Raw genomic sequence first — 15,047 nt, 5'->3', positions numbered from 1 at the left:
CTATCCTGCAGAATGTAGCCTAATGTTCAGTCAGCTGTGACGAGGACTAATGTGAGCTTTCTCTTACATTCAACTCCCCTTGGAAGAAGCAGCCACATGAGGAAACTGAACAGCTGAGTGGGTACGTAAATCAAACTGCTGAAATGACAGGAAAGCAATTCAATTCAACTTTGCTGTTGCTTTTGTCAAACAGGTGCATAACCAACATTTCATACATACGGTAAAAATATTATCCAGGCTTGACAAGATAACTACATAAATGCATAGTAAAACAAAGTCATTAATGTGATGGCAACATTACCCTTAAAGGCCAGAAGTGGTGTTGCTCCAAAAGTTGTAATTTTAGCAGCAGCAACATCATTCATTAGGAATGTCCAAATAAGTTATTTGATCCCAATCCAGATTCTTATATTATATTATATTGAGGATCTGCCAATGCCTAGTTGAATGCAATATTTAGTAATGTTTTTGTCTTTATAAAGCAGCTGCACAGCTGAAGTAAGCCATATGCATAATTGCTAACTTGACCTTACGTTGGATATTTATTCTTGCTAACTTGAAAACAGAGCCCTACGTGTGAATAAACAACACTAAATGGTACCCAGGGCATTAAAAAGTGACATCAAGGGTGTAGCAAGCATCCATATGGGGATGAGAATGGGTTCAGTAAGCCTATAGTTTCCTATGATGTTTTATGTAATATTTATGGCAACTGAAATGTCAGACTGAAGGTTTGGACAGTCTTTATTCCTCCCCAGCATGAAAACAAAGTTCACTACTGAGGTTCAAAAAGAATCTTCAACCATCAGCGTCAGTTTGCACCTACAAAACATCTCAGAAATTGATGAAATTCAATCGGCTTTAACCCAATATGACTTTGTTTACATTGCTTGCTTTCATACACTGTAAATGTGTATTTCATGAACAGAAAATTGTGATTTCATCTTTTTGTTATTCTCTGCAGTTCATTCATGCACAAACAGATTAGATTTTAAAAACCCTACATGCATTTGGTAAAAGTGGCTTGATCTGTACCAATCAGGATTCTGGGGATGTTTTATTTTACTTGACTTCAAAAGAGTATAGTTTTTGTTCATGAAGAAAGCTCAGAAAGAGAGATTCCCAGTCTGCAAATCTGCGTACTACACACTTAAAGTGCACAGCTCTCCAGGCCGTTTTCCACCTACTCCCTTTCCCTATTACCATCTCTTCCCCATGCTGCTCTCTAAGTTTGATTAAATACAATCCAGTGGGGGTGTTTCAGCACAAACTTGATCCATGGCCGAGGGCTGACTTTACTCTGCTGCATCAGAGCCAAAGATTTTGCGCAAGCATTCATTCTCCCTATTCCTCCTCATATTCATCACTTTCACTACAGTCTGGATACGTAGAATCTCAACTTAGTAAGAATTCATATATAACACAGGGTAGCATATTGGGCTTGGCTACCCGTTTACTTATGACAATCAGCACAGGGGATCAGCATTTGGGATACATGATTACTTCATATATTCCATTACCTAGGTAAATCACTGTCTGGGCATGTACAGTGTCAATAAAACGTAAAGTGAACTTGGATCAAAGAGCAATTAACTTAATAATGTTCCGAACAAACAGCTTGCAAATGCCATGAGCACAGAGGCTTAATTGCTGAAATTATATCAAAGTAAGAACTGCTTCATATTAAGATCATCCAAAAGACATAATTGATAAGGTAACACTGTCATTGGTTATATGTTTACGCCGTTACTAACATATAGCCTACATTGTGCTGAGACTTTTTGCCCAGGAGATCCAGTTTTTGTTTCCCATGTGAAACAAAATTTCAACATTGATTGTTAGTTTGAAGGAAGTTACGGAAGTTATGTAAGTATTGTAAATAGAGTTACTTAACTTAAGTAAGTTAAGTCACGTTAGTAATAGTTATTTTATACCCAAACCATGATCTATTCCTAAACCTAACCTACCTAAAAACTTTTGGCGGGGCTCCAGACTAATTTTTCCACAGGTTGCACTGGTGCATGATTCGGTCGCACCACTTTTTCTTTTTTTTTTGACACAGGTATTAATCAATGACTGCTGATAAGAAGTGGGGAGGGGCCTGCAGGTATTGTGTTCCTTAGTTACTGTTGTGCAACTTCAAAGTTTCAAGCTAAAACTGTGTTGACCCGGGTAACAACTTTAGATTTGCCTGCAATCATTGCTTACATTATAAAGCAGATCACACCTCTCTTACCACAACAACCTGATCTCCATCCTAGCTCTGGCTAAATCTACATTTGTCCATTACAGAGGAACTAGTATAAATGCATGAATTCGTATTTTAGAACGAATTGAAATAAAATATAATTTTTATTTATTAATATACTGTTGGGATAATATTGATATATTAATGTTACTTTATTGATTATCATTTCATAAATTAGTATACTATATATCTTATCACTAGTGTAATATTAATTCCAGTTACAGTAGTTTTTTGGGTTTTTTTGTGGGTTGTTTTCAGTCATTAAATGCTTGTATAAGAAAAATGCTCTAGTCTACATGTTGGTTGAGTTACTGTCTAATTTGTTCATGCTCCTCAGTAATCATAACATTCATGCATGCACAGAAATCAATTCATCACAAGTTTGCTGTAGCAAGTCAAATCCATTTTAATATCTAGCCCTATTCAGGCTGTGATTGGTTGGTCGAAGAAATATGACATTGTCGAGCACATCAACTTTACGAACAGTTGAACGTTTCAGCAAAAGGCATCTGAAATAGCCAACTAGCCAAACACAAATCTTGCTTATCTTCTCCCTGCTGCCTTCTGTTTTACCACTTCACCTGCCGAAGCATCTCTCTCACTATTTGTAAAACGAGCTGCGCAAGCGGCCGAAGTGCGACACACCCACCGGGATTTCTCCAGGTACTCACGGTCAGACTATGTTTTGAATGATTAGCGGCGGGGCGGGAGTGATTACGGTAGGTTGCGGTCTTTATTCGCACAGTGTGCTCGCACTTTGGTGTTAATGATCACCTTGCACTCGCACAAATGAAACCACGTTAAATTTTAACTCGCACACTTTGAAAAAATGGTCGCAGTCTGGAGCGACTAAACTTAACAAAACTGCAACATTTAATGTTAACAATGTGCTATTTCACAACATTAAACACAAGATTTATTTTGAAAGTCTAGACATTGCATATTTATTGTTGATAACTATATAAACTATGTAACATATGATAACAAACGCTGCCAAGGGGTCTTGACCAAGTGTCCATATGTGACGAGTTCAGACTGAAAATGTGTTGATGTAATCTAGGGAATGAACAAAATAAAAAGGCTAGTATGTGTTGTTGGGTTACATCAATAAAATTAGCGTAATAGCAGGTACTAGATTAATCAGAATGAATCAAATTTTATTAATTAGAATCTGTGTGTAGCAAAGTTTCTATGGGGCACTGTCTTTACAGGAAAATGGACATCTGTCAGATAAATCATTTGAGGATTATTATCCTCAAAAGGTTATTATTAAAAAATGATAAATGAAGGGAGACAGAAATGCTTAGGCAACCCTCTCAAGCAGCACTTCCTCTCAGGCTCTGAACAAATACTTCTGAGGACTAGAGCTGGGCAACATTCCACAAGTGACATTAATTGATATGGACATTCACCATATCATCAGTCAACCTAATTTTGCTCATATGTTCCAGAAAATGCCATTCAAGCGCTGTTCCTTAGAAAACTATTTACACAACACGCAGTCTTCATCGACTCATACGGTTATGACTTGTATTGCCTTTGTTCTACAAAACAACATGATGCTAATGCATCAACAGTTACTCAATGTGGGGTTTCAATTTGTGAGCTCTGACACAGCTACTGCAAAAACTCAAAAGTGATGCTGCAGCCAATGGTCTCTATATCTATGCCCTGCAATGGTACATGCACAGAAAAAAAAATATGTAAAACAGTTTTGAGAGAGCACCAAATTGTGGGACTTGCACTTGTTGATAGTTAAGGCTAAACATAAAAAGGAGAGTGTGTTCCCTTTCCAGAAATCACACTTAAGCAAAACAGACATTTGACAAACATTTGCTCAACATTTCAATTACAAAGCTATCCAGCTGAAATAAAATTATATTTTAGAAAATTACAATGGAGAGTTAGAGCTTCAATATAGTTTAAGTTATTAATAATGGCCACAAAATAGAAAATTGAATACAACGTTGTACTATGAGTGATGTGCTTTTCAAAAATAACTATAATTGTCGTTGTGTAAAAGCAAAGTTCAAAGTGTAAACTGCTTTGAAGTTCATGCTTGCAGACCTCAAGAGATTGCAATCAGAAGAGAACAGATTCACACCTTGACTCCAAATAATATACCTTAATACTACAGGTTAACTCCTCCAAGCATAACTGTAATACAAGCAACCACCTGTGAGGAGTCATTACAGCATGGTCTATTTCATTCCAAAGAGGTTAACAGGTAAAAGGCATACACACCACTCACTGTCAAAGTTAAATTAACACTGACAGTTTTATTGGGCAAGAATAAATTAGATCATCGATGCTTTAAAAAGTCAGAATGTCAGCAAAAAATTAAATGTAATCACCCCAGGAGTAAAGAAACCTTGCAATATTAAGTGAAGTAAAATAATCATAACTAATGCAAGCTATGATCTATGCACAATTGCTGTTTCTGTCATTGTATAATTCATGTCACGTGTTCAGGAGATTAATTCTCTGAACTAGCAAGACAGGTTCTGCGGTGAATCAAAGTTTTGCTGATGAATGTAAATGACAGATGTTATAGGATGAACAGAGACTTGTCCTATCATAGACTGACTCTATCTGTTAAATTTCACTAAGACCTGCTCCTGTGACTGGAAATTGATGTCTTTGTGATTTATTTGGTGATAGAAAATGTATGGATGCAATCCCAAGGGAAGAGAGTCGCTCAGTGGCTCACATGGAGAAATTCAGCATGCACTAAAGGAAATAATCTGTTGTCATGAGATGCATAGCCCACACAATCCTCCCTTACTCCCATCTCTACCGCTTGAGCCAATCCAGAGTGACGTCAATGTGCAGATTAGAGTTTTTTTCTCTTTTACCATCTCTTCCTTTTTTCATGCCTAAACTGGACTTTTCATGAAACCTCTGCGTTGCTGAATTCACTGCTTAGTAGATGGCATTGATTACTTCTAGACATAAGGAACAGAAGAATTTAAAAAAAAGGCAAAACTGAATATTTACAGTTACTACATACTGAGAGTCCAGAGAAGTGTAAAAATGGGGCTTTACTTAAAAAGTTAAAGAATATGATTCCTAGCGTGTTAGAATGAAGAGGTACATTACTAAGGGTTGCTCACTGAAGACACATATTTTAAATAATGTTTTCAGTGTTATGTCCCCATTTCATTTTCCTGAATATACAATACTGTTTTCCCCCTATCCCCAATGTTATCTCAGATTTGTCATATTTTACTGCTAATGCAAGTCATGCTGACCCTCCATGTTTCTTTATAACATAACCTTGATATACTGTATGTACTGTATGCTAACACAGAAAAACACAAGGGCAGCCAGTGTTTTATCTTTTCAAACTGAGGTCACAGTGGCGTTGAATAATTCCATTTGCTCAGGTTCACCAAAAAATGCTCATTCCTGGCAAAAAGAAAGAAAAGTGCAAAGAATCAGAATGTCTGTATGAAAAATCACCTGTGCACAGTGTTACTTCTGGAAGCTTAAGCCCTCTGTGATGAACCATGAATGCAGAGATAAGTGTCATGTATAGAATACAAGGTACTTCTCAGAGTATTTAATAAGGAGGCTAATGCTGGGACACAGTGGCAGAGCAATTGTTATTACTCAGCAGCCATGTTTGAACACGATAAGCAAAATCGCATAATCCACATTAGCATGTAGGAAACAGTGAGGGGAGAATGTAGTGAAACTGCTGATAAAGCCCGTCAAGAAATTCCTGTTATTCTGGCTACTAATTCAAGGAAAATAAGGCTCTGATATCAAGTATACAACCATGAAAATATCATATAAAATATAATTTACAGATAACATTTCTGGTAAGAGAACACACTATTTGACAATACTGTATGCTAACTTTAAATTAAACATCTAAAAGTTATACTTTCTCTATGTAGCCCATCTTGGGAGACCTTTCTGAGCAAAGTTTCTATCCTCATTTTCCTATCTCTGCAAACCACCAGCTGTTGAGGGAATCAGAGTTTTCTTCAAACTCCCACACAAGCAAAAGGCATCAGCAAGTCAGCCTATATTTACGTATGAAGGACTTCAGGGTAGAAAGGGAAGTTACTCTGCTTTTTGAACTTCCTTGCCCAAAGCCTTTACTTGTCTCTACTAATCACAGGCTTTATCATTTGATTTCATCATTTGTAGCATCACTGCTTGAGAAAGCAAATGCATTTTAGCCATGTAGGCGAAGGGAAGTAATTTTATTCAGGACATTTTCCTTGATTCTCCCCAATACCACTTTTCATGCAAGAGGCCGTTGTGGTGGCAGTGGAGGAGGACAGATTTGTCATGATGGTTACAGATTCTGCTGCATTATTTGCATTGTGGGAGACATATAGCGTGTGGTTGACCCCTTGGGTCTGAGCAACAAGCCATCTTGGAAAACCCCATAACTGAAGATGCAAGTCGTTATGTTAAAAATATGTTAATGGATTTCCGATGAGTGGTTCACTGCAAATACCACTGTTTAGCTCATCCAAAATGTCAAAGAGATGATTTTCTTTCACACGTCTACCTGAAAAGCAATTGTTGGCATGTATGCTAATGCTCAGAGTATGTTATTCTCTCACATGTGGCTTATCTCTGTCTCAGATATTTCAGGGTGTCACACTATTGGGATGGATGCCTTTGAAGAAACTATAATCAGGAATTTCCTCAATGTGAAAATCAAATGCATGCAAGGTTGAGAAGTGTAAAACCATTTCAGACCTGCCAACCAGTTCTCACTCTCAAGTCATCACATACGGAAGCATGGTCAGGACCCTTTGGCGACAGTTTATAACGCTCTGGGGGAAGCCCTTTAGCATAATTTTTTAACACTAAAGGTAGGTGTAGTATATAAATAACAGAAAGGTCTGAGTAAGGAGGTGGTTGGGGTGGATAGGTGTGTCAGAAAGCGGACTTTCACCCAGGAGGCCGGAGTTTGTTTCCCATGACAAACAAAAAGTCTTCTTTTTAGGTTAGTTATGTTTCTTAACTTAAGTAACTTAAGGCAAGACACCATGACACTTTCCTAGTTGATTACTTACACTAAGACAATATTTTTTATATTACTTGTTTTCTGAAATATTATGTTTAAATTTGCAAATGAGGCAATGAAAATCAAAATTTACAGACCCAATATCAAAACAACATCACTATATAACATCTCAAACACATCAAAACTGATAAATGAGTAACAGCATGTCTGAACAGTCACACTTACACACACAAAACTCACAGAAACAGACAGAGCCACCTGGGGATAGCTAAATCAGGAAGTGTCAAAGTACACCATGCGACGCATCTAAACCAGTCACATTGTCCGAAATCGACACTAGCCAGTAAGATTTCATGCTTTGCTGTAATCCGCCTCTGTACTGTCATGATTGGTTGCTGGTACAAAGGAAATTACCATATTTGTATCTGACAGCGTTGTGTAGGAGACAGACAGCTTTCCAATGGTACCAGTGATGATATAGTGCAGATGCAATAGCGGGAGGAGATATTGCATTTTGAAAGCCAGTGGTGGAAGAAGTACTCAATTTCCATATTTAAGTAAAAGTACAGATACCACATGAAAATGTAACTCAAGTAAAAGTAAAAGTCATCCAGTATAAACCTGCTCAAGTAAAAGTAAAAAAAGTAGCTGGTTTTAAAAATACTTTGCCTTGCCTGTTGGAAACCTCCAGCTATTTGCCACTATTTCCAGGAAAAAACACCTAAAATAACATACCCAAAATGAATCAGGAATAACTCCTCAACCATTTGGCCTGGATGCATAATGCTGTTCACCTTTGAAAGGTCAGAAGGAATATAAGGAATATAAATCCATTGTAAATTAACATATTTGTTTTACCATTAGAGACTAAATGGAGATGCTATAAAGAAAAAATAGGATATTTTCATCCTCGCCTGGTAAAAAAAAAAGCTATATTTTAAAGCAATAAGCCATCAAAACCATCATAAGATTATAATGCAAATGAATATATTTTAATACACCTGGAATACAATTATAACTGTAAATTTGATGAAAATAAACTAAAATAGAACAGCTATCATACAATGTTCATATTTTGGCAATATCCATCCATCCATCGTCAACCGCTTGTCCTGCGTACAGGGTCGCGGGGGGCTGGAGCCAATCCCAGCTGACATTGGGTGAAAGGCGGGGTACACCCTGGACAGGTTGCCAGTCCATAGCAGGGCCACACATAAACAAAGAACCATGTACACACACTCCTAAGGACAATTTACAGTCACCAAGTAACCGAGACCACATGTCTTTGGATGGTGGGAGGAAGCCAGAGTACCCGGAGAGAAAGGCCAGGACGACCAGGGTTCGAACCCATGCCCTTCTGGCTGTGAGGCGTGCTAACCACTACACCACCGTGCCTCCCATTTTGATAATAGTCACTGTTCAAATGTTGACTTTTATGATTTACTGAGATGTGCATTATTTACTGAGATGTGCAACTAATCAACATTTTAATAGTCTACGTGAGTCCACTGTTTCCCATTTTCCATTAGTCCAAAGTTGTAACTAAACTTCACTGTCTTGTTTTTTAATGATGTATGAGGAGTGCCATCACATCCTGTCTCTTGACTGGCCCCACAGATGTTTCTTGCTCAAATGAGTTTAATTTCTTGCATGCGCATATGAATGCATTTCCACGCACAACATGGTCATCTTTCCGAGCTAAAGTTTATAAACAACACCGTGGCCCGTCTGCGTTTATCAAACGTAATAAAGAGTTGCATTTCTCTCTAACATTGTTCAGTCACAGTCTGGCAAGCAACCAAGACATGACAGACAAGAGCTGCGCTGCTCAGCTGGTTAGCAGAACAGAAGGACAGAGAGATTCACTGCAGCTGCACATAAGGCTAAGTGTGATCTACGTCAGACTTGGAGAGGAGAGGACACATGTTTACATGACTGATGTTCCTGCAGTTCACTCTCATTGAGTTTTTTCTCTTCTTGTACCTAGAAGGATAGTCCCTCTTCATCCTCTCATCAAAGTTGTAAACATTCGCGTTTACGTTTGACAGGAAAGTGTGGCGGTGCCAGGCCGTCCAGCTCTGCTCTCGACTGTTACTGCATATGCGTTGTCGCATCAGCTGGGCAAAGTTGATTCGCGCTGAGTCGGCTTCATCAGTTTTACATTTGTTTTTCAGTGCTGCTCCACTCACGTGTGCTGCATAGGCTACTAATACCAATGTAACGAGGTCACGTGCAGAATGTAAGCAGTAAAAAGTAGATATTTGGCTTTGAAATGTAGAGAAGTGAAAGTAAAAGTTGCAACAACTAAAAATACTTAAGTAAAGTGCAGATACTGAAAAAAAACTACTTAAGTACAGTAACAAAGTATTTGTATTTCATTACTTTCCACGACTATAGAAAGCTAACTTTTAGGAGAAATCTAGAGAAGCACACAGACAAACTGTACTAAGATAAACTACTAAATGTGTATTTTGGGACTTTTTCCCCCACTAGTACTGAAAGAAGACATGTTAAAGAAGCTAAGCAGACCTAAATCTCAAAATTGACCAGTTCATGATAAAACAATGTTTCTGGCTGCCATGTCAAACCATAATATTGTCCTAAACCTAACCAAGTAGTTTTGGTGCCTAAACCAAACCCAAGTGCAAAAACCTTCCCGACGTATGATGTATTATTGCTCACTTGACTGTGGAGCCCTACATGTGCAAAACCAACCCTAGAGGGGTACCCAGGGCGTTAAAAAGCAGCGCCAAGGGGTCTTGACCAAGCATCAATGTATGACAAGTTGGGAGTGAGAATGTGTCGGACCTACTGTAGGAAACCTTTTAGCATTTTTTTAACTGTCTAGGTTTAGATAAATAATAACACTACAAATTTACTCAACCCCTCAGTGAAAGTGATTTTCACAAAATAGCTTTAAATCCAAGTTAAAACCTTTACCCTTTCAGATCTCTGCCACTCAGACATCTACCAACAAAGGAATGGAGGTGATTGGAACTTTGTTTGTGGTGCTTTGACAATTTAATTTAGAAAACAATGTGTTGGTTACTCATGAAAATTAGACTTCGAAAGTTTTCATTATTCCACACTACCCTTTTTTCATTTTGTAGACACAATGAATCGAATTTGGTGTCCCTGCGTTAATTGTTTTGTCATCTCTTAGTTTCATTTTCATACTGAACGCAGTAGTGTATATATACATCTATCCAATGATGTGGTGCGAACAGGTAACCCTGCTCCTAACCGCTCTTGATCATTAGCCTGTGGGTAGTAGATAGCAGAGCAATAACATGGCTCAGAGGTATGTCTTTGGATGTCAGTTGGTAAAATGTACAGAAGAGTGTGGTTATGCACCAATTTATTAATTACTCCCTTGTTCTTCTGCAGGTGAGAGTGGTGTGGGTGGAAACCAACATTCCTCTGCAGCTCTGTATTGCTTTGTATTTGCTAAGTACCATCCACTTTGGGTGATCCAATCATATCAAGTTTTAACCAAACCCCCCTTATAATTATATCTCGACCACATATTGCGTTTTCCTCGGAAATAAGTCACATTATGGAAGTTAAAGATGCTCTTAACTTAAAACAGTTACTCAGTTAATCAGATAATAAAGTACAAATATTTACGCAGAAACTACATGAAACCACAAAAACCTTGGGAGGTTTTTTTTCCGTAAAAGCCATTTAATTTTTAGCAGTGTCTACATGCACAAAGCTGGCTGAAGCCCTTCAACAAAAGCTGTCATTTGGGGTCACCAACCTGTTTCAAGTTTTAATATGACTCTTTCATCACATTAAATGGGATTTCAAGTTACAAAAGATCCAGAATAAAAGGTGAGAATAACAAGAATTACACTTAAATTGAAGGTGATCACTGAAGGAGACAATTGGTAGTCACACATATTGTATCTACAGTGATTGCTGTACAGAAAAGTCATGGATTCTGGATTTTTTTCTTCTTCTTTAGTGATGCTGTTAAATACAGCCCTGCCATCTTTGCGTGGTATGGCTGCTCTAATTTCAGTCAAAGTACTCTCAACTAGTGTAAGGTCAACCAGAGTCTTAAAGAGCTTTTGTGCCTCATTGGGTCCTCACACCAGAGATATTCTGAACAGCTCAGAAGATCTATCACATAATAGACATTTAAGACAAATGACATTCTATCAGGTGCAAAGAATAGATCCATCCATCCATTATCTATACCCACTTATCCTTGCAGAGTACAATTTAACATCACACAATATCTGTATATTGTCTAGAAAACATAGTCTAGAAATGAGTTGTGAGCAATAAATCAATAAATACATCAAAAAGTTGCATTTTACAGTGATCTCCACTGTAAGAATACACTTGTCAATAGAAGCACATACTGGTCACGTAAGAAAAATGCACATAGAAGTGTCTATTATATAAGTATCTCTAAACAGTCACAATGACTGACCAAACAAACAACAGCAGAACAAAACAACGAAGACAGCTTCTAATCTGTGTATAATCATTTTATATAACTGCTGAAAGCTGCAGTGCTGATGCAAACCCTGGTGATTGTTAGATAGTGGCGTAACCACATCCTATTTCCCAGTCAATATCTCTTCTCACTCCTTGTGAGTCAAGACCAGCCATCAGACAGTCACAGTGTACCGGAAACCATCTGATCTAACAGAGATCCAGTGCATGTTAAATCTGTCAACACATAGATACTATAATCCATGATCTGTGAGCCAACCTACAGTACTGTGGTGTGATGTAAGCAGGTAGGACAGAAAGGTAAACTTGCACTGAAAGAATACATGATATGAAATAAATTTTTTAACGTATAGCAGCCATTTAAGTCTGTTTTCCATTGCGCTTAGTATCCCTTTGACATTTGACACAGTGAACTGTATGAAATGAGTCCACAAAAGGTTATTATTTTACTCCATATCCCTGATTGTACTGGTAACAAATCACCAGAGCCTGCCTGTCCCATTTCCTACATAATTTCAGAGCGCCTTGTACTTTACTGCATTGCTCTTTGAACCCACATGCAGCTGTTCAGACCTAAACCTAAAGCATTTTCCCCTCGCCATTTGCGTTAGGACATGCAAGGAGTGCACAAAAAATATTTTTTTATCCATACACTGCAACATTGATTGAATTAAACAAGATATATAAATATGAGCATCTGAAGAAAGACAGTTGATTGCACTGGACAGCAAATTGTCACTTGATGTGAGAGTAAACAAAGGAAGGATATTATTCATGTAGCTTTCAAGAAAAGCATTATCCTCAATAAGAATTATGCAGAAGGACATATCTAATATTACTGCGTAAGACACTTCATCCACAGATTGCTCTAAAAAGGGAAAGGGAAATGAGATACAGCATTAGAGATACTTTGATTAGGTAAGACTGATTTTAGAAAATGGTCTAGGCCAGAGGATGAACATGCCAGAAAAAAGCAGCTGCAATTTGATATATAATTTCTGAACACTCTTATCCGGGTTTCTTAATCTCTTTGAGAAATCTCTGAAGCCCTGTGAAGCAAGTCTGTTCTTCCCTAATTGACATCGTAACACAGAGAGTAACACCACCTTGTGCCAAGTTATTAGTAGGTGCTTGTTTTATTCTTTTTTGGAAGGTGGAGGAGGTGAAGTCTGTAAAAAATAATCCATCAAGCTACCCTACATAACACTTAAAAACACTTGCGAAAACATGGACCCCTCATATCCACCAATATCACAAATGGGACTCATAGAAAAGCAGCCCATCTCTTAACTGAAACCCAGAAGAATAACACTATTTGCCCAATTAAATTCTAGGGTGTTGGGTATATTAATTTCCCAATCATAAATCAAAACTTGAGAGTGAACTATAAACTATCTCTTGCACTCTTTAAAGTAATCTCAGTTCAGCAGTTGTGATAGGTAAGTCTAGATGAAGCTGGACTGATAGATCACCTGCCTCACGCACTTTTTGGAATACCTCAAAACAAGTTAGTATCAAGTCATCAGGTCACCACCACTGTCAAATATAACATGCTCAAATTAAGTGGCATCACCTTAAATGATTTCAGATTTTTTTTAATAAACATCCTTTTTAGACACAACTTCAGAAAGTCGCTGCTACTGATCGAAAAAGGGTCTGACACATAACAACAACTTACTATTTTTACAAATAAGCAAACGCAATATAATGTGTAAAGTGGACGCGTACAAGGACCTCTGCAGACACCACGGATGCGTACTACTTCTGTTACTACTTTCCAGAGTCCGCTTGGCAGACTCGTTCCACACATGCGCAGTAGATCGGTTGGTGCCCTGGTAGCGTAGTGAGTCACAAAAAATGTAAGGCACACGGATGTCCACACAGAGCTTTGTGTACACCCTGTGATGACAATTTTTTCGTCAAGCAGACGCCAGCGGTCACTTGCATACTCGAGTACATATAACACTTGCAGACTGCTGGGTCTGCACCTATCTACCTAAACTTCATTATACAAGCTTACGTTCCTTCCCTGTCACTGCGCTCCTCCAACAAATGTCGTCTGGCTCTGCCATCCCTACACACAAAGCATTCTCAGTCCCGGCTGTTCTCATCTGTGACACCACGATGGTGGAATGAGCTACCACACACCATCAGAGCAGGGGCGTCCCTCTCTAACTTCAAGAAGCTCTTGAAAACTCATCTCTTTCGAGAACACTTTCTCTTATAACACCTCTAACTCCTAACCTCGAACATGCACTTCCTGTGCTCTTCTTCTTCTATCCCCTTACAATTATTTTGTATTGATTGCACTTTTTTTGTTAACTCTTACTTCTTTCCCTAGGTATTCACCCCGTTGATGCCATACGAGCCATTAGCTCTTACTAGGATTTATTGCTGCCCTTACTGGTATCTATTGTCAGTTGTAGACCTTGTGCTGTATTGATGCTTTGTTGATTCTTGTATGTTGTTCCTCAAATGTAAGTCACTTTCATAAAAGCGTCTGCCAAATGAGTAAATGTAAATGTTTATATGTACTGGGCAGATATGAGAGTGGTAAATGAATAAGTAACACATTCTCATACCAAAACGAATAAATAGGATCTTGAGAGTTTTCCAAAACAATATATAAGTCAGTTGAAAAGTACAATGACATATAATTCCTCAAAAGAGGACCTAAGTCACATGATGTTTAACAAGTGGTAAATGTTGTGAAACAGTGTTGGTTGGTTAGGTTTAGGCAACAAATCCACTTGGTTAGATTTAGGAATATAAACGTGATGTAAGTCATCTACAGAAATGTTGTTTAACTTAAAACTTGACAACTTTAATTTTCTTTCACACAGAACTCAAAACTTAACCTCCTGAGTGAAAGTCCTGAGTTTATTTGACACATCCACCCACTCTACTACACTTCTTACCCAGACTTTGTCGCTCTTTATGGTAAAACGTAAATATGGGTTGGCTGTTTCTCCAGGAGCCAAGGCTGTTCAACTCTCTTTGGTTGCCTTTGATTTCCATATGAATGTTTGACCCTCAGGGTAAGCGCTCTGGTGAGATCAATCCTCACAATGCACTGACGTTGCACAAGTCAATCGGCTGTAACAGGTGCACTGGAGGTTGTGAACATGGACATAACATGGTGTCAATGATTTAGAGACAATATGGGAACAATTACTTACTACACCTTTATGTCATGCAGAACACCAACATATGTATGTATAATTTACTAAAGATTTTATATTTGTTTTTCCCATTGCATGCCTGTGGAAAACACTTACTCACACCCTACTGTGTATACACATATACAGTATATATAAATGTTCATGCAGAGGCGGAGTG

Source organism: Micropterus dolomieu, linkage group LG18 (genome assembly GCF_021292245.1).
Source record: "Micropterus dolomieu isolate WLL.071019.BEF.003 ecotype Adirondacks linkage group LG18, ASM2129224v1, whole genome shotgun sequence".
NCBI classification, from domain to species: Eukaryota; Metazoa; Chordata; class Actinopteri; order Centrarchiformes; family Centrarchidae; genus Micropterus; species Micropterus dolomieu.
The sequence above is the reverse complement of the archived record's forward strand: the minus strand, read 5'-3'. Positions refer to the sequence as shown.